The sequence below is a fragment of the Entelurus aequoreus genome, linkage group LG06 (genome assembly GCF_033978785.1).
Source record: "Entelurus aequoreus isolate RoL-2023_Sb linkage group LG06, RoL_Eaeq_v1.1, whole genome shotgun sequence".
Taxonomy (NCBI): Eukaryota; Metazoa; Chordata; class Actinopteri; order Syngnathiformes; family Syngnathidae; genus Entelurus; species Entelurus aequoreus.
Genome location: NC_084736.1, coordinates 4,263,138 through 4,289,168, shown reverse-complemented (window position 1 = coordinate 4,289,168; position 26,031 = coordinate 4,263,138). Strand labels below are relative to the sequence as shown.

At 38.8% G+C, this 26,031-nt stretch overlaps 1 protein-coding gene across 1 annotated transcript in view; it reads right to left on the bottom strand.

Moving 5' to 3' along the window:
- LOC133651771 (adhesion G protein-coupled receptor L1-like) overlaps positions 1-26,031 on the bottom strand; it is a 1,026,396-nt gene that overhangs the window by 936,966 nt on the left and 63,399 nt on the right. The gene's annotated exons all lie outside the window — the stretch shown is intronic.

Here is a 26,031-nt window from a genome sequence, read left to right as displayed (position 1 = left end):
GGCTGAATATTTTGAAGTTGGAACAGTTGGAATCAGATGAAAAATGTGGGAGTTGTGGAACTTTGAAGAATGTCCCATTGATTTCAATGGGAATTTCCCCAAAATTTGGGAATTTCGGGAGAAGCGGGAATTTAAAAAAAAAAAGGTAAACAACTTCAATGAGTCGAAATGGTTGGTGTTGGAATTTTTCAAATCAGTCGAGAAATGTTGAAGTAGTAACATGTTGAATTGACGAATGGTGTTACGGAATTCCTGGAATTTCTGGAATTTTTGTAGTTCAAAAAACAACTTTGTTTTTTGTCCTGATTAAGAGGAATGTTTTGACGGTGGAACGGTTGAAATTCGTTGAAAAATGTGTGAGGAGTAGTCGCTAGAAAAAAGGGTGAACGTAGGGTTTGGGAATTTCAGAAAAAATTGGGAATTTCGGGAAAAGCGGGAATTTTTTTGAAAATGTTAAACAAAAATTGAATAGCCTGAATGAGTTGGAATGGTTGGTGTTCGAATTTTTGGAATTACAATTTGGTAAATGGTATTAGGGAATTTTCGGGAAAGTCAGGAATTTGAACTTGGAAAAAGGGTAGTTTGAATTTCCAGAATGGTGGAATGTGTTGAAGGTGGAATGGTTTGAATGTGGGGATGGTGGAAGTTGGAAAAAATGGCCAATTTGTTTTGAATGGGGAAAATGCAAAAAAAAAAAAAGAACATTTTGGGAAATCCGGGAATTTTTTTTTAGAATTGTTGCAGTAAAAAAAAAATTGGGAATTTTGGGAAAAGCGGGAATTTTTTTTAAATGGTAAAAAAAAACCTTGAATGGTCTGAACGAGTTGAAATGGTTGGTGTTGGAATTTTTGGTATTACTATTTGGTAAATGGTATTAGGGAATTTCGGGAAAGTCAGGAAAGGGTAGTTTGAATTTCCAGAATGGTTGAATGTGTTGAAGGTGGAATGGTTTGAAGAATGTGGGAATGGTGGAAGTTTGAAAAAATGGCCAATTCATTTTGAATGGGGAAAATGCAAAAAAAAAATAATAATTTTGGGAAATCCGGGATTTTTTTTTAGAATTGTTGCAGTAAAACACACAATTCCTGAACAAGCTGAATATTTTGAAGTTGGAACAGTTGGAATCAGATGAAAAATGTGGAAATTGTGGAACTTTGAAGAATGTCCCATTGATTTCAATGGGAATTTCCCCAAAATTTGGGAATTTCGGGAGAAGCGGGAATTTAAAAAAAAAGGTAAACAACTTGAATGAGTCGAAATGGTTGGTGTTGGAATTTTTCAAATCGGTCGAGAAATGTTGAAGTAGTAACATGTTGAATTGAGGAATGGTATTACGGAATTCCTGGAATTTCTGGAATTTTTCCAGTTCAAAAAACAACATAGTTTTTTGTCCTGATTAAGAGGAATGTTTTGACGGTGGAACGGTTGAAATTCGTTGAAAAATGTGTAAGGAGTAGTCGCTAGAAAAAAGGGTGAACGTAGGGTTTGGGAATTTCAGAAAAAATTGGGAATTTCGGGAAAAGCGGGAATTTTTTTGAAAATGGTAAAAAAAAATTGAATAGCCTGAATGAGTTGGAATGGTTGGTGTTGGAATTTTTGGAATTACTATTTGGTAAATGGTATTAGGGAATTTCGGGAAAGTCAGGAATTTTTTTGAACTTGGAAAATGGGTAGTTTGAATTTCCAGAATGGTGGAATGTGTTGAAGGTGGAATGGTTTGAAGAATGTGGGGATGGTGGAAGTTGGAAAAAATGGCCAATTCGTTTTGAATGGGGAAAATGCAAAAAAAACCAAAAAACATTTTGGGAAATCCGGGAATTTTTTTTTGAATTGTTGCAGAAAAGCACACAATTCCTGAACAGGCTGAATATTTTGAAGTTTGAACAGTTGGAATCAGATGAAAAATGTGGGAGTTGTGGAACTTTGAAGAATGTCCCATTGATTTCAATGGGAATTTCCCCAAAATTTGGGAATTTCGGGAGAAGCGGGAATTTAAAAAAAAAAAGGTAAACAACTTGAATGAGTTGAAATGGTTGGTCTTGGAATTTTTCAAATCGGTCGAGAAATGTTGAAGTAGTAACATGTTGAATTGAGGAATGGTATTACGGAATTCCTGGAATTTCTGGAATTTTTCCAGTTCAAAAAACAACATTGTTTTTTGTCCTGATTAAGAGGAATGTTTTGACGGTGGAACGGTTGAAATTCGTTGAAAAATGTGTAAGGAGTAGTCGCTAGAAATAAGGGTGAACGTAGGGTTTGGGAATTTCAGAAAAAATTGGGAATTTCGGGAAAAGCGGGAATTTTTTTGAAAATGTTAAACAAAAATTGAATAGCGTGACTGAGTTGGAATGGTTGGTGTTGGAATTGTTGGTATTATTATTTGGTAAACGGTATTAGGGAATTTCGGGAAAGTCAGGAATTTTTTTGAACTTGGAAAAAGGGTAGTTTGAATTTCCAGAATGGTGGAATGTGTTGAAGGTGGGATGGTTTGAATGTGGGGATGGTGGAAGTTGGAAAAAATGGCCAATTCGTTTTGAATGGGGAAAATGCAAAAAAATAAATAAAAAACATTTTGGGAAATCCGGGAATTTTTTTTTAGAATTGTTGCAGTAAAGCACACAATTCCTGAACAGGCTGAATATTTTGAAGTTGGAACAGTTGGAATCAGATGAAAAATGTGGGAGTTGTGGAACTTTGAAGAATGTCCCATTGATTTCAATGGGAATTTCCCCAAAATTTGGGAATTTCGGGAGAAGCGGGAATTTAAAAAAAAAAAGGTAAACAACTTGAATGAGTTGAAATGGTTGGTCTTGGAATTTTTCAAATCGGTCGAGAAATGTTGAAGTAGTAACATGTTGAATTGAGGAATGGTATTACGGAATTCCTGGAATTTCTGGAATTTTTCCAGTTCAAAAAACAACATTGTTTTTTGTCCTGATTAAGAGGAATGTTTTGACGGTGGAACGGTTGAAATTCGTTGAAAAATGTGTAAGGAGTAGTCGCTAGAAAAAAGGGTGAACGTAGGGTTTGGGAATTTCAGAAAAAATTGGGAATTTCGGGAAAAGCGGGAATTTTTTTGAAAATGGCAAAAAAAATAATTTAATAGCCTGAAAAGAGTTGGAATGGTTGGTGTTTGAATTTTTGGAATTACAATTTGGTAAATGGTATTAGGGAATTTCGGGAAAGTCAGGAATTTTTTTGAACTTGGAAAAAGGGTAGTTTGAATTTCCAGAATGGTGGAATGTGTTGAAGGTGGGATGGTTTGAATGTGGGGATGGTGGAAGTTGGAAAAAATGGCCAATTCGTTTTGAATGGGGAAAATGCAAAAAAAAATGAACCATTTTGGGAAATCCGGGAATTTTTTTTTGAATTGTTGCAGTAAAGCACACAATTCCTGAACAGGCTGAATATTTTGAAGTTGGAACAGTTGGAATCAGATGAAAAATGTGGGAGTTGTGGAACTTTGAAGAATGTCCCATTGATTTTAATGGGAATTTCCCCAAAATTTGGGAATTTCGGGAGAAGCGGGAATTAAAAAAAAAAAGGTAAACAACTTGAATGAGTCGAAATGGTTGGTGTTGGAATTTTTCAAATCGGTCGAGAAATGTTGAAGTAGTAACATGTTGAATTGAGGAATGGTATTACGGAATTCCTGGAATTTCTGGAATTTTTCCAGTTCAAAAAACAACATTGTTTTTTGTCCTGATTAAGAGGAATGTTTTGACGGTGGAACGGTTGAAATTCGTTGAAAAATGTGTAAGGAGTAGTCGCTAGAAATAAGGGTGAACGTAGGGTTTGGGAATTTCAGAAAAAATTGGGAATTTCGGGAAAAGCGGGAATTTTTTTGAAAATGGTAAAAAAAAAATAATAGCCTGAATGAGTTGGAATGGTTGGTGTTGGAATTTTTGGTATTATTATTTGGTAAACGGTATTAGGGAATTTCGGGAAAGTCAGGAATTTTTTTGAACTTGGACAAAGGGTAGTTTGAATTTCCAGAATGGTGGCATGTGTTGAAGGTGGGATGGTTTGAATGTGGGAATGGTGGAAGTTTGAAAAAATGGCCAATTCGTTTTGAATGGGAAAAATGCAAAAATAATAATAAAACATTTTGGGAAATCCGGGAATTTTTTTAGAATTGTTGCAGTAAAACACACAATTCCTGAACAGGCTGAATATTTTGAAGTTGGAACAGTTGGAATCAGATGAAAAATGTGGGAGTTGTGGAACTTTGAAGAATGTCCCATTGATTTCAATGGGAATTTCCCCAAAATTTGGGAATTTCGGGAGAAGCGGGAATTTAAAAAAAAAAGATAAACAACTTGAATGAGTCGAAATGGTTGGTGTTGGAATTTTTCAAATCGGTCGAGAAATGTTGAAGTAGTAACATGTTGAATTGAGGAATGGTATTACGGAATTCCTGGAATTTCTGGAATTTTTCCAGTTAAAAAAAAAAGAACATCGTTTTTTGTCCTGATTAAGAGGAATGTTTTGACGGTGTAACGGTTGAAATGCGTTGAAAAATGTGTAAGGAGTAGTCGCTAGAAAAAAGGGTGAACGTAGGGTTTGGGAATTTCAGAAAAAATTGTGAATTTCGGGAAAAGCGGGATTTTTTTTGAAAATGGAAAAAAAAAATTGAATAGCCTGAATGAGTTGGAATGGTTGGTGTTCGAATTTTTGGAATTACTATTTGGTAAATGGTATTAGGGAATTTCGGGAAAGTCAGGAATTTTTTTGAACTTGGAAAAAGGGTAGTTTGAATTTCCAGAATGGTGGAATGTGTTGAAGGTGGAATGGTTTGAATGTGGGAATGGTGGAAGTTTGAAAAAATGGCCAATTCGTTTTGAATGGGGAAAATGCAAAAAAAAAAAAAAAAACATTTTGGGAAATCCGGGAATTTTTTTTAGAATTGTTGCAGTAAAGCACACAATTCCTGAACAGGCTGAATATTTTGAAGTTGGAACAGTTGGAATCAGATGAAAAATGTGGGAGTTGTGGAACTTTGAAGAATGTCCCATTGATTTCAATGGGAATTTCCCCAAAATTTGGGAATTTCGGGAGAAGCGGGAATTAAAAAAAAAAAGGTAAACAACTTGAATGAGTTGAAATGGTTGGTGTTGGAATTTTTCAAATCGGTCGAGAAATGTTGAAGTAGTAACATGTTGAATTGAGGAATGGTATTACGGAATTCCTGGAATTTCTGGAATTTTTCCAGTTAAAAAAACAACACTGTTTTTTGTCCTGATTAAGAGGAATGTTTTGACGGTGTAACGGTTGAAATTCGTTGAAAAATGTGTAAGGAGTAGTCGCTAGAAAAAAGGGTGAACGTAGGGTTTGGGAATTTCAGAAAAAATTGGGAATTTTGGGAAAAGAGGGAATTTTTTTGAAAATGGTAAAAAAAAATTGAATAGCCTGAATGAGTTGGAATGGTTGGTGTTCGAATTTTTGGAATTACAATTTGGTAAATGGTATTAGGGAATTTCGGGAAAGTCAGGAAGTTTTTTGAACTTGGAAAAAGGGTAGTTTGAATTTCCAGAATGGTGGAATGTGTTGAAGGTGGAATGGTTTGAATGTGGGAATGGTGGATGTTGGAAAAAATGGCCAATTTGTTTTGAATGGGGAAAATGCAAAAAAAAAAAAAAAAACATTTTGGGAAATCCGGGAATTTTTTTTAGAATTGTTGCAGTAAAAAAAAAATGGGGAATTTTGGGAAAAGCGGGAATTTTTTTGAAAATGGTAAAAAAAAACCTTGAATGGTCTGAACGAGTTGAAATGGTTGGTGTTGGAATTTTTGGTATTACTATTTGGTAAATGGTATTAGGGAATTTCGGGAAAGTCAGGAAAGGGTAGTTTGAATTTCCAGAATGGTTGAATGTGTTGAAGGTGGAATGGTTTGAAGAATGTGGGAATGGTGGAAGTTTGAAAAAATGGCCAATTCATTTTGAATGGGGAAAATGCAAAAAAAAAAAAATAATTTTGGGAAATCCGGGATTTTTTTTTAGAATTGTTGCAGTAAAACACACAATTCCTGAACAAGCTGAATATTTTGAAGTTGGAACAGTTGGAATCAGATGAAAAATGTGGAAATTGTGGAACTTTGAAGAATGTCCCATTGATTTCAATGGGAATTTCCCCAAAATTTGGGAATTTCGGGAGAAGCGGGAATTAAAAAAAAAAGGTAAACAACTTGAATGAGTCGAAATGGTTGGTGTTGGAATTTTTCAAATCGGTCGAGAAATGTTGAAGTAGTAACATGTTGAATTGAGGAATGGTATTACGGAATTCCTGGAATTTCTGGAATTTTTCCAGTTCAAAAAACAACATTGTTTTTTGTCCTGATTAAGAGGAATGTTTTGACGGTGTAACGGTTGAAATTCGTTGAAAAATGTGTAAGGAGTAGTCGCTAGAAAAAAGGGTGAACGTAGGGTTTGGGAATTTCAGAAAAAATTGGGAATTTCGGGAAAAGCGGGAATTTTTTTGAAAATGTTAAACAAAAATTGAATAGCGTGACTGAGTTGGAATGGTTGGTGTTGGAATTTTTGGTATTATTATTTGGTAAATGGTATTAGAGAATTTCGGGAAAGTCAGGAATTTTTTTGAACTTGGAAAAAGGGTAGTTTGAATTTCCAGAATGGTGGAATGTGTTGAAGGTGGAATGGTTTGAATGTGGGGATGGTGGAAGTTGGAAAAAATGGCCAATACGTTTTGAATGAGGAAAAATGCAAAAATAATAATAAACCATTTGGGGAAATCCGGGAATTTTTTTTTAGAATTGTTGAAGTAAAGCACACAATTCCTGAACAGGCTGAATATTTTGAAGTTGGAACAGTTGGAATCAGATGAAAAATGTGGGAGTTGTGGAACTTTGAAGAACGTCCCATTGATTTCAATGGGAATTTCCCCAAAATTTGGGAATTTCGGGAGAAGCGGGAATTAAAAAAAAAAAGGTAAACAACTTGAATGAGTCGAAATGGTTGGTGTTGGAATTTTTCAAATCGGTCGAGAAATGTTGAAGTAGTAACATGTCGAATTGAGGAATGGTATTACGGAATTCCTGGAATTTTTCCAGTTCAAAAAACAACATCGTTTTTTGTCCTGATTAAGAGGAATGTTTTGACGGTGGAACGATTGAAATTCGTTGAAAAATGTGTAAGGAGTAGTCGCTAGAAAAAAGGGTGAACGTAGGGTTTGGGAATTTCAGAAAAAATTGGGAATTTCGGGAAAAGCGGGAATTTTTTTGAAAATGGTAAAAAAAAATTAATAGCCTGAATGAGTTGGAATGGTTGGTGTTCGAATTTTTGGTATTATTATTTGGTCAACGGTATTAGGGAATTTCGGGAAAGTCAGGAATTTTTTTAAACTTGGAAAAAGGGTAGTTTGAATTTCCAGAATGGTGGAATGTGTTGAAGGTGGAATGGTTTGAATGTGGGGATGGTGGAAGTTGGAAAAAATGGCCAATTCGTTTTGAATGGGGAAAATGCAAAAAAAAGAAAGAAACCATTTTGGGAAATCCGGGAATTTTTTTTTGAATTGTTGCAGTAAAGCACACAATTCCTGAACAGGCTGAATATTTTGAAGTTGGAACAGTTGGAATCAGATGAAAAATGTGGGAATTGTGGAACTTTGAAGAATGTCCCATTGATTTCAATGGGAATTTCCCCAAAATTTGTGAATTTCGGGAGAAGCGGGAATTTAAAAAAAAAGGTAAACCACTTGAATGAGTTGAAATGGTTGGTGTTGGAATTTTTCAAATCGGTCGAGAAATGTTGAAGTAGTAACATGTTGAATTGACGAATAGTATTACGGAATTCCTGGAATTTCTGGAATTTTTCCAGTTCAAAAAACAACATTGTTTTTTGTCCTGATTAAGAGGAATGTTTTGACGGTGGAACAGGTGAAATTCGTTGAAAAATGTGTAAGGAGTAGTCGCTAGAAAAAAAGGGTGAACATAGGGTTTGGGAATTTCAGAAAAAAATGGGGATTTCGGGAAAAGCGGGAATTTTTTTGAAAATGGTAAAAAAATAATTTAATAGCCTGAATGTGTTGGAATGGTTGGTGTTTGAATTTTTGGAATTACAATTTGGTAAATGGTATTAGGGAATTTCGGGAAAGTCAGGAATTTTTTTGAACTTGGAAAAAGGGTAGTTTGAATTTCCAGAATGGTGGAATGTGTTAAAGGTGGAATGGTTTGAATTTGGGAATGGTGGAAGTTGGAAAAAATGGCCAATTCGTTTTAAATGGGGAAAATGCAAAAAAAAACAAAAAACATTTTGGGAAATCCGGGAATTTTTTTTAGAATTGTTGCATTAAAAAAAAAATTGGGAATTTTTGGAAAAGCGGGATTTTTTTTGAAAATGGTAAAAAAAAAACTTGAATGGTCTGAACGAGTTGAAATGGTTGGTGTTGGAATTTTTGGTATTACTATTTGGTAAATGGTATTAGGGAATTTCGGGAAAGTCAGGAAAGGGTAGTTTGAATTTCCAGAATGGTGGAATGTGTTGAAGGTGGAATGGTTTGAAGAATGTGGGAATGGTGGTAGTTTGAAAAAATGGCCAATTCATTCTGAATGGGGAAAATGCAAAAAAATAATAATAATTTTGGGAAATCCGGGATTTTTTTTAGAATTGTTGCAGTAAAGCACACAATTCCTGAACAGGCTGAATATTTTGAAGTTGGAACAGTTGGAATCAGATGAAAAATGTGGGAATTGTGGAACTTTGAAGAATGACCCATTGATTTCAATGGGAATTTCAGAACAAATTGGGAATTTCGGGAAAAGCTTTTTTGAAAATGGTTAAAAAAAACTTGAATGGTCTGAAAGAGTTGAAATGGTTGGTGTTGGAATTTTTCAAATCGGTCGAGAAATGTTGCAGTAGTAACATTTTTAATTGAGGAATGGTATTAAGGAATTCCTGGAATTTTGGGAAAACCGGGAAATAAATGGCGTACATTCACGTAAAAGACTACAAAAACTTTTATGTATGAAAATAATTTTTTTTTGGTCAAAATACTGTCGCCACATCGCCCTTTGAAGTTTGCAGCTTCACTCTATTGCCCATATTCTTAAACCATAATCTACATATTTTTGCCCTAAATTTAAGCATTTTAAGCATAAACTTAAACCAAAAATATCAAAACTACAGGTAGTGCTGGCCACAAGATGATACCCAACCAATCAGAGCCTGTTGTTCAGTATGGTGACCACTGATTGGCTCAGCCTCAGACAGCATTATCATAGTGTATAGTATACTGTATAGTGTAAAAAGGTGACAAAAGGGGGTTATTTCATGGAGGGCTTTTATTACAAACTTATTTGGAAGGTCTTTAACAGATTTTTTAATGCACTAATCATGAAAATATTCAATACATGATGAATCATTCCTACAACGCGGAAATTAATTTTAGCAGTACAGCAAACCAGGCTTGCTGATGAGAGACGGCCTTCACCCTAACCAGGAAAGTGCCATCATCCTGGCTAGGAACATAGATTTCTGTTTGAGTCACACTTGACTAACTACACTAGAGAAAGCCCGGTCACAGGCAATTACAGAGTCTGCTAGTCCGGGTGAAGAGTCAGTTAAGCTAGAACTAGCCAGCGCCAGGCTGGATAATCCCTGCACACATAGCAATTCTCTTAGAATAATACACAACTCACATAATGTTTTTTCTGTAGTGACTGTGTCAGAGGTAGACATGCATTCTACTGAGGTGGCAAAAAGATTGTTTACTTATTTCGCCCTAAATCACGAGTGTCTCAAAGGGCTGCACAAGCCACAACAAACATCCTCGGCTCAGATCCCACATCAGGGCAAGAAAAAACTCAACCCAACGGGATGACAATGAAAGACCTTGGAGGTTAATATATGAGGATGTTAATATACCAAAAACGTACGATAACGTCTTCAGGTCGCTGTACCACAACTCTACTTGCAGAGTCAACACTACCAACGGTACAACCACTGACTTGGACATTGTGACCGCAGGGTTGCATCCTGTCGCCATTGCTGTTCATAATCGTCATTGATTTTGTGATGAAGAAGTCCGTCACCGGGGCAGATTTTGGCATCAAGTGGGGTGGGGGGAAGATTAACCGACCTAGACTTTGCGGATGACTTGGCTCTGGTTAGCCATACTCAGCGTGCACTCCAAGAGATGACCAACAATCTCCATGAGCACGGAGAAAAAGTATGGATGAGCCAAGAAAAGACCAAAGCCATGGTTGTTGGACAAATACAACACTTTACACCACTCACTATAGACGGACATGACAGAGTATGTTGACCACTTCACCTATCTTGGAAGTAACATCTCAAGTACAGGCGACGTGGAGAAAGACGTCAGTAACAGACCTGGCAAAGCTGTTGAGTTTCAACGGCTCCGAAACATCTGGTCGTCCAAAGCCATCACAACGGCCATCAAGCTACGCCTCTACATGTCAGTGGTCATACCAACAGCAACCTACGCCTGTCAAACGTGGATGAAGACAGCCAGTATCACCAACAAGCTGGATGTCTTCCACCGTCCATGCCTCAGATCCATCCTGAAGATCTCCTGGAGAGACCACATGTCCAATGAGGAGGTGATGAGAAGGGCAGGTGTAGCAGCACTGTCTGACATCGTCTCCGAAAGGAGAATGATGGGGCACCTACTCCGACTGCCAAGAGAGAGACCGGCAAGTGTGGCAATGGACTGGATGCCAGAAGGTGGAATAAGGAAGAGAGCGAGGCTGGAGAAGACGTGGAGACAGAGATGGATGTCAGCTGGCACGGAGCAAGAAGAGCTGCCAGAGACCGGAGAAACTGGAGGGGACTCGTCGCCCTATGTTCCAATAAGAACGGGAGGACCTAAGACTAAGTAAGACTGTATTGGGGTTTTGAGTTATTTTCAAATCATGCAAGAAAGTCATTACCAATAAGGTAATTCCATCCATCCATTTTCTATCGCTTATCTTTTTCGGGGTAGCGGGGGGGGGGGGGGGGGGGGGGGGGTGCTGGAGCCTATCTCAGCTGCATTTGGGCGGTGGGCGGGGTACACCCTGGACAAGTCACCACCTCATCACAGGGCGAACACAGATAAACAACATTCACACACTAGGGACCATTTAGTGTTGCCAATCAACCTATCCCCAGCAAATTGGGATTATTCTATCCTCACCTCCTCCATCACCGTGTGGTTCCGACCGGCACCACAGTCCGGGACAAGCATCGACTGCAGCGCATGGTACGTGCTGCTGAGAAGGTTATTGGCTGAAAACTCCCACCCCTCCAGCACCTATTCTCCACCAGGACCAGGAGGCGTGTGGGTCGGATCACAACTGACTCTTCTCACCCTGGACAAACTATTCTCCCCATCTCCCCTCAGGCAGGAGACTACGGTCCATCCAGACCCACACCTCCCGCCACCTGAACAGTTTTTTCCCCTCGGCCATCAAGGCACAATAACAACAACAAGATCTGATAGCTCAGTTACAGCTCATGTTAATCTATTCTGTGTTATATGTTTACAATTTACCGGTCGATCTACGTTCCCATCCTCACCTATGGTCATGAGCTTTGGGTTATGACCGAAAGGACAAGATCACGGTTACAAGCGGCCAAAATGAGTTTCCTCCACCGGGTGGTGGGGCTCTCCCTTAGAGATAGGGTGAGAAGCTCGGAGGAGCTCAAAGTAAAGCCGCTGCTCCTCTACATGGAGAGGAGCCAGTTGAGGTGGTTCGGGCATCTGGTCAGGATGCCACCAGAACGCCTCCCTAGGGAGGTGTTTAGGGCACATCCGACAGGTAAGAGGCCACGGGGAAGACCCAGGACACGTTGGGAAGACTATGTCTCTCGGCTGACCTGGGAACGCCTCAGGATCCCTCGGAAAGAGCTGGACGAAGTGGCTGGGGAGAGGGAAGTCTGGGCTTCCCTGCTTAGGCTAGATGGATGGATGTTGCCCGATTGCACCAAGTAAAATTCCTAGTTTGTGAACCCGTTCTCAAACAATGGCAATGATTTTGAAGTATGATCGTTTGACTTCCAGGACAAGAAAAGTGTGAACTTGACCCATTTCACTCAGGGAGTGTCCCGCCTCTGATACTCTGAAGGTGGAAAATCGCTGGCTTGGATTCCAGTTCCACCTTTTTTCCCCCCCTATGTTGTTATTCTGCATTCACGTGGAAAAGATGGAAATATGCCGGCTTTTGAGAGCGTGGTGAAAGAAGCTGATAAAAGTTAGTTGGTAATTTAAAAAAAGGGACACAGAATAGGAACGATGATAATGGGCAGGAGGAGAGTGAGATGAGATGCATTATCAGATTTAAAATAAAGCTCATTTGTAGGACATGGGCGTCGTGGTGGGAGCACGTCTGAATAGGATAAATGGGAGCGCAGCCGGCGCTTCCCGCTTAGGTGTAGTCGCACATCTAATTCATCTCGGCCTACTTTTTATTTGATTGCGCCCTTTTATCTCAAAGGCCTGTGCCTGTTCGCTCCGTTCGCGGGTGGAAAAGCTGCGGTAATTGTGGAGCCCGCTTTAATAGGGACTCAAATTCGCCTCTCAGTCGGAGTGACGAGCCACGTTTCTGTAAAAGTCTTTATCAAATTACATTTCTTCAGGTTCTAGGAACAAACTTTTGAAGAATTGGGCTCACAAACAGCAAAGAAGTTGACTCTAATGGGCTCTTAATTGAACTCTAATATAACAGTTTTAGGAGACACAAAAACCATACTTGCCAACCCTCCCGAATTTTCCGGGAGACTCCCGAATTTCAGTGCCTCTCCCGAAAGACAACCATTCTCCCGAATTTCTCCCGATTTCCAGCCGGACTTAAGGCACGCCCCCTCCAGGTCCGTGTGGACCTGAGTGAGGACAGCCTGTCGTCACGTCCGCTTGGCCAACCAAAAAGTAACCACAGAACACTGAAGTATGAAGTAAAGAGACGTAACTTCGTCACCTCGCCTGGTTATTGACTCCAACCCAGGATATTACACTGCCCATACCTATGCTCCTTCAAAGGCTGTGCTACTAGCTGCAAAGCATTGCACTTTCAAATACAACAATGAGTAGAGAGGAGTGTTATGTATGTATATGTGTAAATGAACACTGAAATTCAAGTATTTATTTTATTTATATGTATATACACTACCGTTCAAAAGTTTGGGGTCACCCAAACAATTTTGTGGAATAGCCTTCATTTCTAAGAACAAGAATAGACTGTCGAGTTTCAGATGAAAGTTCTCTTTTTCTGGCCATTTTGAGCGTTTAATTGACCCCACAAATGTGATGCTCCAGAAACTCAATCTGCTCAAAGGAAGGTCGGTTTTGTAGCTTCTGTAACGAGCTAAAGTGTTTTCAGATGTGTGAACACGATTGCACAAGGGTTTTCTAATCATCAATTAGCCTTCTGAGCCAATGAGCAAACACATTGTACCATTAGAACACTGGAGTGATAGTTGCTGGAAATGGGCCTCTATACACCTATGTAGATATTGCACCAAAAAGCAGACATTTGCAGCTAGAATAGTCATTTACCACATTAGCAATGTATAGAGTGTATTTCTTTAAAGTTAAGACTAGTTTAAAGTTGTCTTCATTGAAAAGTACAGTGCTTTTCCTTCAAAAATAAGGACATTTCAATGTGACCCCAAACTGTTGAACGGTAGTGTATATATAATAAAATACACATATATATATAGCTAGAATTCACTGAAAGTCAAGTATTTATTATATATATATATATATATATATATATATATATATATATATATATATATATATATATATATATATATATATATATATATATATATATATATATATATATATATATATATATACATATACATATATATACATATATATATGTATGTATATATATATATATATATATATATATATATATATACACACATATTTATATATACACACATATTTATATATACACACATATATATATATATATATATATATATATATATATATATATATATATATATATATATATATATATATATATATATATATGTATGTGTGGGAAAAAAATCACAAGACTATTTCATCTCTACAGGCCTGTTTCATGAGGGGTTTCCTCAATCCTCAGGAGATTTTAATGGAAGCATTCACATACCATGGTTTATATAGGGCACAGAGCGGGTGGGTACAGGCAGGCGTGGGGGCGTGGTGATTGGCTCATGTGTTGCCCAGGAGGTGTTTCCTTCTGTGACGGCATGCTGATACAATTTCGCTGCGTTTGTTGAGGGATGACAACTCTGGACGGTATATGATAAACAGTTTCTCTTTTAAGCATAGGTTGCATCTTTTGTTACCACTGTTGTAAGGTGTGCTGGATGCAAGAATTTGCCATGTTATTGAATATTCAACATTATTGTCTTTGAGATTCCAAATGTGTTTGCTGAGTTCTGTGGTGTTCCGCAGGCTTTTGCATCTGAAAGAAGCCTTGTGATTGTTCCATCTGGTTTTGAATTCTCCCTCAGTTAATCCTACGTATGTGTCGGATGTGTTAATGTCCTTGCGTATTACCTTTGCTTGGTAAACAACTGATGATTGCACCAAGCAAAGGTAATACGCAAGGACATTAACACATCCGACACATACGTAGGATTAACTGAGGGAGAATTCAAAACCAGATGGAACAATCACAAGGCTTCTTTCAGATGCAAAAGCCTGCGGAACACCACAGAACTCAGCAAACACATTTGGAATCTCAAAGACAATAATGTTGAATACTCAATAACATGGCAAATTCTTGCATCCAGCACACCTTACAACAGTGGTAACAAAAGATGCAACCTATGCTTAAAAGAGAAACTGTTTATCATATACCGTCCAGAGTTGTCATCCCTCAACAAACGCAGCGAAATTGTATCAGCATGCCGTCACAGAAGGAAACACCTCCTGGGCAACACATGAGTCAATCACCACGCCCCCACGCCTGCCTGTACCCACCCGCTCTGTGCCCTATATAAACCATGGTATGTGAATGCTTCCATTAAAATCTCCTGAGGATTGAGGAAACCCCTCATGAAACAGGCCTGTAGAGATGAAATAGTCTTGTGATTTTTTTCCCACACATACATATTACGCTCTACCACGGTATCGAGCACTATTTTTTGGATAATCTAATTAAGACATATATATATATATATATATATATATATATATATATATATATATATATATATATATATATATATATATATATATATAAGAAATACTTGAATTTCAGTGAATTCTAGCTATAAATATACTCCTCCCCCCACTATTTTACAAGAACAACCAAAAAAATTGGCAACATTGTGATAAAAGTCAGAATTTTATATGACAAATGTCACCATTTTGCATTAATAAGTAATAATTTACTTATTAACTTAATAATTTTACGAGAAAATATTGCAATATTACAGAAACAGAAAGAATATGAGAAATTGTTCCCAATTTTATGAGAAAAAAGTCGACATATTGTGAGAAAAAGACTGCTTTTAGTTATTTTTAAAAAAATTTTGGTTTGTAATTGGTTTTTAATCTTCATTATTTACTTTGTTATTACAGTATGTCTCTATATACATACATATTTATTTATTTATTTTTAATTAATTTTGGCCAAAGGGGGCGCATTTCAATTTCTTACACACACTTGTTATTTCATATGTTGACCAGAGGGGGGGAGCACTTTTAAAAGCGACACACAGTCAATTTGGAAAAACTCCCTCCTTTTTGGGACCACCCTCATTTTGATAGATGTCACCAGTAGGGGTGCAAATGAGACATTGTCTATTAGATGCAATGTTATTCACACCTCCTCATATGGAAGATACTTTTCCTTCTTTGTGTCTCAAGAAGGCTAGAAATACAAGAACACACCCACACACACACTGGCATGCAACTAAGACACACAGCAGATATGTGCTTGATTACAGGTGGGGGGTCATTGAATGAAGCTATGCCATGAGACCACCCAGCGTGTCAGGTGAGCCGCAAGCAAAGGTGCTGGCATCCTCACACAGAACAAAAGAGTTGGATTCACGACAGGACAAAACAGCTGAGGACCACCCAACAACACCCGTACAGCCTCTATGCCAGTTGATTAATATGACTCTTTGGCTTTGGGTAGCAGACACCTGCTGGTCACCTCGTGACTGAACGCGTCCATGAACTAATTGGACACCACGGGGGTATTCAAACACACACACACACAGACACACACACACACACACACACACACACACACACACACACACACACACACACACACACACACACACACACACACACACACACACACACACACACACACACACACACATAGACAAATATACATGTCGTTATTTGAAAAATATTGAAACTTGTCAAAATAAAAAAAGTACACCATAATTACAGTGGCATACTACTTAAATATATAAAGTATCCAAGGCAAAAGAGTATTAGACATTTTATAAATGATTTTGACCACAAGGTGTCACTAAAAACAAATTAACACTCCCCTTCAAAAGCATACATCTGTCATAAGGTATGTACTTTTCATACTTAAAGGCCTACTGAAAGCCACTACTAGCGACCACGCAGTCTGATAGTTTATATATCAATGATGAAATCGTAACATTGCAACACATGCCAATACGGCCGGGTTAACTTATAAAGTGACATTTAAAACTTCCCGGGAAATATCCGGCTGAAACGTCGCGGTATGATGACGTATGCGCGTGACGAAGTCAGAGTAACGGAAGTTATGGTACCCGTAGAATCCTATACAAAAAGCTCTGTTTTCATTTCATAATTCCACAGTATTCTGGACATCTTTTGCAATTTGTTTAATGAACAATGAAGGCTGCAAAGAAGACAGTTGTAGGTGGGATCGGTGTATTAGCAGCGGACTACAGCAACACAACCAGGAGGACTTTGTTGGAGCGCTAGCCGCCGACCTCACCTTGACTTCCTACGTCTCCGGGCCGCCAAACGCATTGGGTGAAGTCCTTCGTCCTTCTACCGATCGCTGGAACGCAGGTGAGCACGGGTGTTGATGAGTAGATGAGGGCTGGCTGGCGTAGGTGGAGAGCTAATGTTTTTAGCATAGCTCTGTGAGGTCCCGTTGCTAAGTTAGCTTCAATGGCGTCGTTAGCACAGCATTGTTAACCTTCGCCAGCCTGGAAAGCATTAACCGTGTATTTACATGTCCACGGTTTAATAGTATTGTTGATTTTCTATCTATCCTTCCAGTCAGGGGTTTATTTTTTTGTTTCTTTGTTCTTTGTTAAAGCACGATGCTATCACGTTAGCTCATAGCTAAAGCATTTCGCCGCTGTATTGTTGTGGAGATAAAAGGCACTGAATGTCCATTTGGCGTTCTCGACTCTCATTTTCAAGAGGATATAGTATCCCAGGTGGTTTAAAATACAAATCCGTGATCCACAATAAAAAAAGGAGAGTGTGGAATCCAATGAGCCAGCTTGTACCTAAGTTACGGTCAGAGCGAAAAAAGATACGTCCATCACTGCCTCTCAAGTCGTTCACTGTAACGTTCCTCATCCACAAATCTTTCATCCTCGCTCAAATTAATGGGGTAATCGTCACTTTCTCGGTCCGAAACTCTCTCGCTGCATTGTAAACAACGGGGAATTGTGAGGAATACTAGCTCCTGTGACGTCACGCTACTTCCGCTACAGGCAAGGCTTTTTTTTATCAGCGAGCAAAAGTTGCGAACTTTATCGTCGATTTTCTCTATTAAATCCTTTCAGCAAAAATATGGCAATATCGCGAAATGATCAAGTATGACACATAGAATGGATCTGCTAGTCCCGTTTAAATAATAAAAAAAATCATTTCAGTAGGCCTTTAACATTGTTCTCTCTGTCATTTCACTTGGTCAAGTCTTCTCTAACATTCCCCACTTCTGACGTATATTTCCCGAGTTTATAAACCATCCATCCATTAAACATAATATGAATAAAAAAAAAAAAGGAAAAACAATTTTGTGATGCTAAAAAATATCGACGTAATCATAGTAGTATCGACCAGATACGCTCCTGTACTTGGTATCATTACAGAGGATGTCATGGCGTTTGTTTACATTGTGACACCGGTGAGCCCGGAGAAGAGGGGGCGCATTTGAGAACGTGTCACTCTCCCGACGCGGGTTGAGACCATCGCTGGCAACCTGGAGCTTCAGCTGAAGAACAGAACGGCCGACTTTGACTGTTTTTCGCCGGCTTTGGATGAGAGCTGCGATGTACGTGACACCGCCCAGCTGCTCATCTTCTTACGTGGGCTAACCGCAGACTTTCAAATCACGGAGTAGCTGGCAGCCATGCAGTCAATTAAAGAGACAACCGCAGGTAATGACTTGTTCACATAGGTAAATGCGTGTTTGGACATGTTAGGACTGAAATGGGACAAGCTGGCAGGTGTGACAACAGATGGTTGTCCAAATCTGACGGGGAAAAACGTTGGACTTTTAAAGAGGATGCAGGATAAAGTGATAGAAATGGACATTTTTGCATTGTATTATACATCAGGAAGTGTTGTGTAAGACAGTGTTAAAAATAAAACCATCAAAAGGTGTGACAACAGATGGTTGTCCAAATCTGACGGGGAAAAACGTTGGACTTTTAAGGAGGATGCAGGATAAAGTGATAGAAATTGACATTTTTGCATTGTATTATACATCAGGAAGTGTTGTGTAAGACAGGGTTAAAAATAAAACCATCAAAAGGTGTGACAACAGATGGTTGTCCAAATCTGATGGGGAAAAACGTTGGACTTTTAAGGAGGATGCAGGATAAAGTGATAGAAATTGACATTTTTGCATTGTATTATACATCAGGAAGTGTTGTGTAAGACAGTGTTAAAAATAAAACCATCAAAAGCAATCTGCTTTTGTATAAAGTTAAGTTAGGTTAAATGAAATTATTATTAGGGACCGAGTCCCTTTGGGACAGAGGACCCTATTGTATTTCTAGCGTGTTATTATTATACCGCCGCCTCTTTGAGCTGTAATATGACCCCCTTAACATGCTTCAAAACTCACCAAATTAAACACACACATCAGGACTGGCGAAAATTGCGATCTAATCAAAAAACCATACCCCAAAACTCCAAATTGCGCTCTAGCAAACTGCCTGTAACTCCCAGTAGGAATGTCGTAGAGACATGAAACAAAAACCTCGATGTAGGTCTCACTTAGACCTATATTGAATAGACTGACAACCCCCAGCAAAAATCAACAGGAAGTTTGCAATTCCCCCTTCAAAACAAAAGTTGTGTAAAAACAGTCACCTTTTTTCAAACATTATCTCCTCTGAGCGCGTTTGTCGTGTCGGCTTCAAATTAGCACAGGAGAGAGATTGAACCCTTCTGATTAAAAGTTGATGAAAGAGTTTTAATTACTGCTACGGTTTGGATTTTATGAGCCCTCAAAGTCGGTCCCGTCCATCGCTGCTTGCGGCTTTATTATTATTATTATTATTATTTATCTTACGGTATATGAAAAATAATTTGAGCAAAATTTAATTGAAATATTGTCGGTGTGGCCCTCCAGCAGTGCTCGGGTTGCTCATGCGGCCCCCGGTCAAAATTAATAGCCCACCCCTGTCCTACGGTGTGTAGTGAAGCATGTTTAGCTATTCCTCAGTCCTCCAGTGATAATGATACCTGTAAGAAACTCACTTTACTCATCACCATGGAGGCCAGGATTAGTGATTTAGAAGTAACTAAAACACTGCCGACTGCGGGTGGATCCTGAGGGTGTTTCAGTGTTATAACTTCACCTTTGTGTTTACTTTTTACACCAAAATGCGTCCCTTTTCTGTCTACACACTTAAGTACTCTGTGTGTGCGCGCTGCCGAACATGCTCCTCTGCTCGTAAAACCAGCAATGTCACGACGTGACGTCATGCCCGTTAAAAAAAGGAGGGAGGGGGGGGGCGGTACTTTTTAGAGGTGGTATAGTACCGAATATGATTTATTAGTATCACGGTACCGGTATAGCGTACAACCCTAGCCGATACCGATCGGTGGCTGATCAATCAGCACATCACAAGTTAATAGAGGTGATAGTTTGACTCTGGAATGTGTTATTTTACTTTATATTTGTTTTAGTTGGACTTCTGTGACTTACACTTTTGCTAGATTGTTAAAAAAAAGTAGACCAACAAAGTATTATTAATTTAAATGTTGTTTTTCTGTTGTTGATTCTCATTAGATTGTGCAGGTTCACCTAATGAAGTGCACAATGAGCCCTTTGAAATGATTCAATGGCACTGAGAGTCAATCAGGAAGTGATCATTACATCATTAGCGCCAGTGCACTTCATCAAGACTCTTGTTTTTTTGTTTTTTTTTAATAAACACCAACAGAACCAGTACATTCTTCCCCTAACCCGCCTTGAACCCGCATTGATATTGGCCCGCATCCTCGTGGGCTAGGATAGTAGCTGCTGCCTGAGCGAGCGCCATCCTCTGACTCCCGCCTTGCAAAGCCCGGTGGGACCGTTGACTCTGACCCGCGGCCCTCGGCCATCCTTCTTTACCTCCCTCGCCATCTAATTGAATGATTACCTTACCTTACCCTGCGAGCCCTTATTACGGCCACAGTATGAACGCGGTATTAGTAAAAGTGTCTGGAAAAAAACTGCTTTGAGTCACCACTTAAATGTTGGCGTTGAGCTAGACAGGTAGTCTCTTCTCGAGGATAGGGCTATCACTTTTGCATTCCGAAGTCCCAATTAGGGTCTCTTTCCTACAAAAAGCGATACAATCCACCTGGGAATATCAATATGAGTTAATCAATTCGCTTCAGCGCTAACAGAAAAAAACCCAATCAACAACAGTCCAACAGAAAATATAGACCGAACTAGTGACTTGAAACGTTTGTCCGATAACTCGCCATCTAATTGAATGCTTCTAGCAGCGGGACACCACAGCAGTATCGGCCTTACACTGCGAGCCCTTATTACGGCCACAGTATGAACGCGGTATTAGTAAAAGTGTCTGGAAAAAAAGTCATCACTTAAATGTTGGCGTTGAGCTAGACAGGTAGTCTCTTCTCGAGGATAGGGCTATCACTTTTGCATTCCGAAGTCCCAATTAGGGTCTCTTTCCTACAAAAAGCGATACAATCCACCTGGGAATATCAATATGAGTTAATCAATTCACTTCAGCGCTAAGAGAAAAAACCCAATCAACAACAGTCCAACACGAAATATAGACCGAACTAGTGACCTGAAATGTTTGTCTGATAACTCGCCATCTAATTGAATGCTTCTAGCAGCGGGACGCCACAGCAGTATCGGTCTTACACTGCGAGCCCTTATTACGGCCACCGTATGAACGCGGTATGCGTTTGGAATTAGGCACAAATCTTGAGATTATCCAAGCTGGAATTAGGTGTGTGCTAAATCCGAACAGCACACCCGGACCATAAAAGTGTCTGGAAAACAACTGCTTTAAGTCACCACTTAAATGTTGGCGTTGAGCTAGACATGTAGTCTCTTCTCGAGGATAGGGCTATCATTTTTGCATTCCGAAGTCCCAATTAGGGTCTCTTTCCTACGAGAAGTGATCCAATCCACCTGGGAATATCAAACTAAGGGGCTTTATTTTACTACGTGCTCAAACTGAAATCGCACTATTTAATTAAACTTGGTGGTTTGTTTTCTCCAAGCTGAATATAAACATTCACCATTTGCAACACATAATATGAGTTAATTAATTGACTTCAGCGCTAACAGAAAAACACAATCAACAACAGTCCAACACGAAATGTAGACCGAACTAGTGACCTGAAATGTTTGTCCGATAACTCGCCATCTAATTGAATGCTTCTAGCTTACACTGCGAGCCCTTATTACGGCCACAGTATGAACGCGGTATGCGTTTGGAATTAGGCGCAAATCTTGAGATTATCCGAGCTGGAATTAGGTGTGTGCTAAGTCAGGACAGCACACCCGGACCATAAAAGTGTCTGGAAAACAAATGCTTGCTGGACAGGTAGTCTCTTCTCGAGGATAGGGCTATCACTTTTGCATTCCGAAGTCCCAATTAGGGTCTCTTTCCTACGAGAAGCGATCCAATCCACCTGGGAATATCAAACTAAGGGGCCTTATTTTACTATGTGCTCAAACTGAAATCGCACCATTTAATTAAACTTGGTGGTTTGCTTTCTCCAAGATGAATATAAACATTCACCATTTGCAAAACATAATATGAGTTAATTAATTGACTTCAGCGCTAACAGAAAAACAAAATCAACAACTGTCCAACACAAAAATATAGACCGAACTAGTGACCTGAAACGTTTGCCCGATAACTCGCCATCTAATTGAATGCTTCTAGCTTACCCTGCGAGCCCTTATTACGGCCGCGGTATGCGTTTGGAATTAGGCGCAAATCTTGAGATTATCCGAGCTGGAATTAGGTGTGTGCTAAGTCAGGACAGCACACCCTGACTATAAAAGTGTCTAGAAAACAACTGCTTTAAGTCATAACTTAAATGTTGGCGTTGAGCTAGACATGTAGTCTCTTCTCGAGGATAGGGCTATCACTTTAGCATTCCGAAGTCCCAATTAGGGTCTCTTTCCTACGGGAAGTGATCCAATCCACCTGGGAATATCAAACTAAGGGGCCTTATTTTACTATGTGCTCAAACTGAAATCGCACTATTTAATTAAACTTGGTGGTTTGCTTTCTCCAAGATGAATATAAACATTCACCATTTGCAAAACATAATATGAGTTAATTAATTGACTTCAGCGCTAATAGAAAAACCCAATCAACAACAGTCCAACACGAAATATAGACCGAACTAGTGACTTGAAATGTTTGTCCGATAACTCGCCATTTAATTGAATGCTTCTAGCTTACACTGCGAGCCCTTATTACGGCCAAAGTAGGAATGCGGTATGCGTTTGGAATCAGGCGCAAATCTTGAGATTATCCGAGCTGGAATTAGGTGTGTGCTAAATCAGGACAGCACATTCTGACCATAAAAGTGTCTGGAAAACAACTGCTTGCTAGGTAGTCTCTTCTCGAGGATAGGGCTATCACCTTTGCATTCCGAAGTCCCAATTGGGGTCTCTTTCCTACAAGAAGCGATACAATCCACCTGGGAATATCAAACTAAGGGGCCTTATTTTATTGCGTGCTCAAACTGAAATCGCACTATTTAATTAAACTCGCCATCTAATTGAACGCTTCTAGCAGCGGGACGCCACAGCAGCATCGGCCTTACCCTGCGAGCCCTTATTACGGCCACAGTATGAACGCGGTATTAGGTGACGGGCGTTTGGAATTAGGCGCAAATCTTGAGATTATCCGAGCTGGAATTAGGTGAGGCAGCGCGATTAAACGGATTAATTGAGTGTTGATGACGGGTGAGGCACTTATTTGGCAAACTCTAACCAGATGGCGAGTGAAACTCACCTTATCAGGGATTAAAAAGGAGAAAAAGGCCGGCTTCTGCTATCATGCTCTAGCACGCCTATTTAAAGCTGCGCTGACGGGGTTAGGATGGTCCAATAATTGACTATTCATCTCCATAATCCTTCTCCCAGGCCCGGGTCAGATGCTACTTGTCAATATGAGGCGGCACCACCAGAATGAGCTCCCCCCCCCGGTGTCGTTTTCCAAACGACTTGTAAAACTATTAACCGGCGAGTCGCTCCGGGCCAGATTCGGGATTTTAATTCTGCAGTGGCAAAAAAATCCTCTCCTGCAAACCATACCTCTCCCAACATGCGGGTGTTGTTATTTTCTAAAAAGGTATATTTTTAAATCCGCTCTGTGCCTTTGCCCAGTTTGTCTTCACTGGCAGAGGGATCATCGGACCGACTGCTGAGCCGCCCCCCCCCCGCCGCTCTAATTGAATCCTGCACCTGTTACTGGCAGATACAGCACGCGGCCAGCAGGGGGCAGAATGGAGCGCCGCGTGCTACCAGGTGTGTCATGCTGCAAACTTAATGGGCAATTGGGCGCTCGAGCTTGGCCGACTTCTCGCCTGAAGCAGGGTTTCTTCAACATGCGGTTCCAGGGCCCCTGGGGGTCCGTAAGAAGGTCTTGAGCGGTCCACGAGTGACTTGAATTGTTGCATTTATGCGTTAAAACTGTTCAACTATCAGGTTTGGAATTTTAGCGATGTTAAATGTCATGTAAATACAAAATAACCAAGTAAAAAATAATATATAACATGCATATAACATTATTATGATAATTACTGAAAGGGTATACTTTCTATAAAATGCTAGGAAACATGGAATTATTTATTTTTGGCAAGTTCAAGTTCTGGACTCTTCATTAAGGAATTCAAAGTGAAACATTACAGTACCGAGGCTACGCTATAGTATGTACTGGAAGTAAATTTTAATTTTTTTTTTTTTTTTTTCAGACAAGTAAGCAGATGTATTGTATTCCTTGTTTTTAATGTAATTAAAAACTATTTTTGTTTTACTTTCCTATAGTAAAACACTATATTTCCCACACATTTTAAACAATAATTTTCCATTATTTTTCCCTGCAATAAGCAGAGGTGTTCAAAACTGTAATATATATATATATATATATATATATATATATATATATATATATATATATATATATATATATATATATATATATATATATATATATATATATATATATATATATATATATATTAAATGTTTTAAATTGTACATATATATTTATTTTCCTGTTGTAAAATAATATATTTTCCACACATTTTAAAAATATTTGTTTATTTTAGTAAACAGACACAAATATGTTTTCATATTTATTTTCTTACGGTAATAAGCAGTGTTATAGTTTTCTTCAAAATATTTCCTTTTTTTATTTTATTTTTAATGGTATTTTCCTGTTGTAAACTACTATATTTTGCTAGACTAAAAACTGTTTTAAATATCTTAGCAAGTGTATTATAGTTTCCTAAAATATGTATATACATTTCAAAATCATTTTTTTTTACATTTTCCTTTTTTTTTTCTTCTGAAATAAAACACAATATTTCCCCGACATTAAATCCCAGATTTCAAATAGATTTTGGTATAAAAAGATCTATTGTATATTACTTTAAATATACATTTTTCGATTACCTTTTTCCTGTAATAAGCCAGTGTACTATACTTTTCTTCAACATTTTAACAATTCAAAACAAATTTTATATATTTTTATTCTCCTGTTGTAAAATACTAGATTTCTGTTACATTTTAAATACATTTTGTATATGATTTTCATTCCTACTTTAAACCGTAATTTATTTGGCTGTTAAATATATTCGCTACTGTATATTTTTTTACAAACCCCAAAAGCAGTGAAGTTGTCAAGTTGTGTAAATGGTAAATAAAAAGAGAATACAACAAATCCTTTTCAACTTATATTCAATTGAATAGACTGCAAAGACAAGATATTTCATGTTCACACTGATGCCTCCAACAATGTTTGAACAAAGCTGGCACAAGTGGCAAAAACGACTGAGAAAGTTGAGGAATGCTCATCAAAGACTTATTTGGAACATCCCACAGGTGAACAGGCTAATTGGGAACAGGTGGGTGCCATGATTGGGTATAAAAGCAGCTTCCATGAAATGCTCAGTCATTCACAAACAAGGACGGGGGCGAGGGTCACCACTTTGTCAACAAATGCCTGAGCAAATTGTTTAAGCACAACATTTCTCAACCAGCTTTTTCAAGGAATTTAGGGATTTCACCATCTACGCTCCGTAATATCATCAAAAGGTTCAGAGAATCTGGAGAAATCACTGCACAAAAGCGGCAAGGCCCATGACCTTCGATAACTCATCAAAAAGCGACATCAGTGTGTAAAGGATATCACCACATGAGCTCAGGAACACTTCAGAAAACCACAGTCAGTAACTACAGTTTTTGGCTGCATCTGTAAGTGCACGTTAAAACTCTACTATACAAAGCGACAGCCATTTATCAACAACACCCGGAAACGCCGCCGGCTTCGCTGGGCCCGAGCTCATCTAAGATGGACTGATGCAAAGTGGAAAAGTGTTCCGTGGTCTGACGAGTCCACATTTCAAATTGTT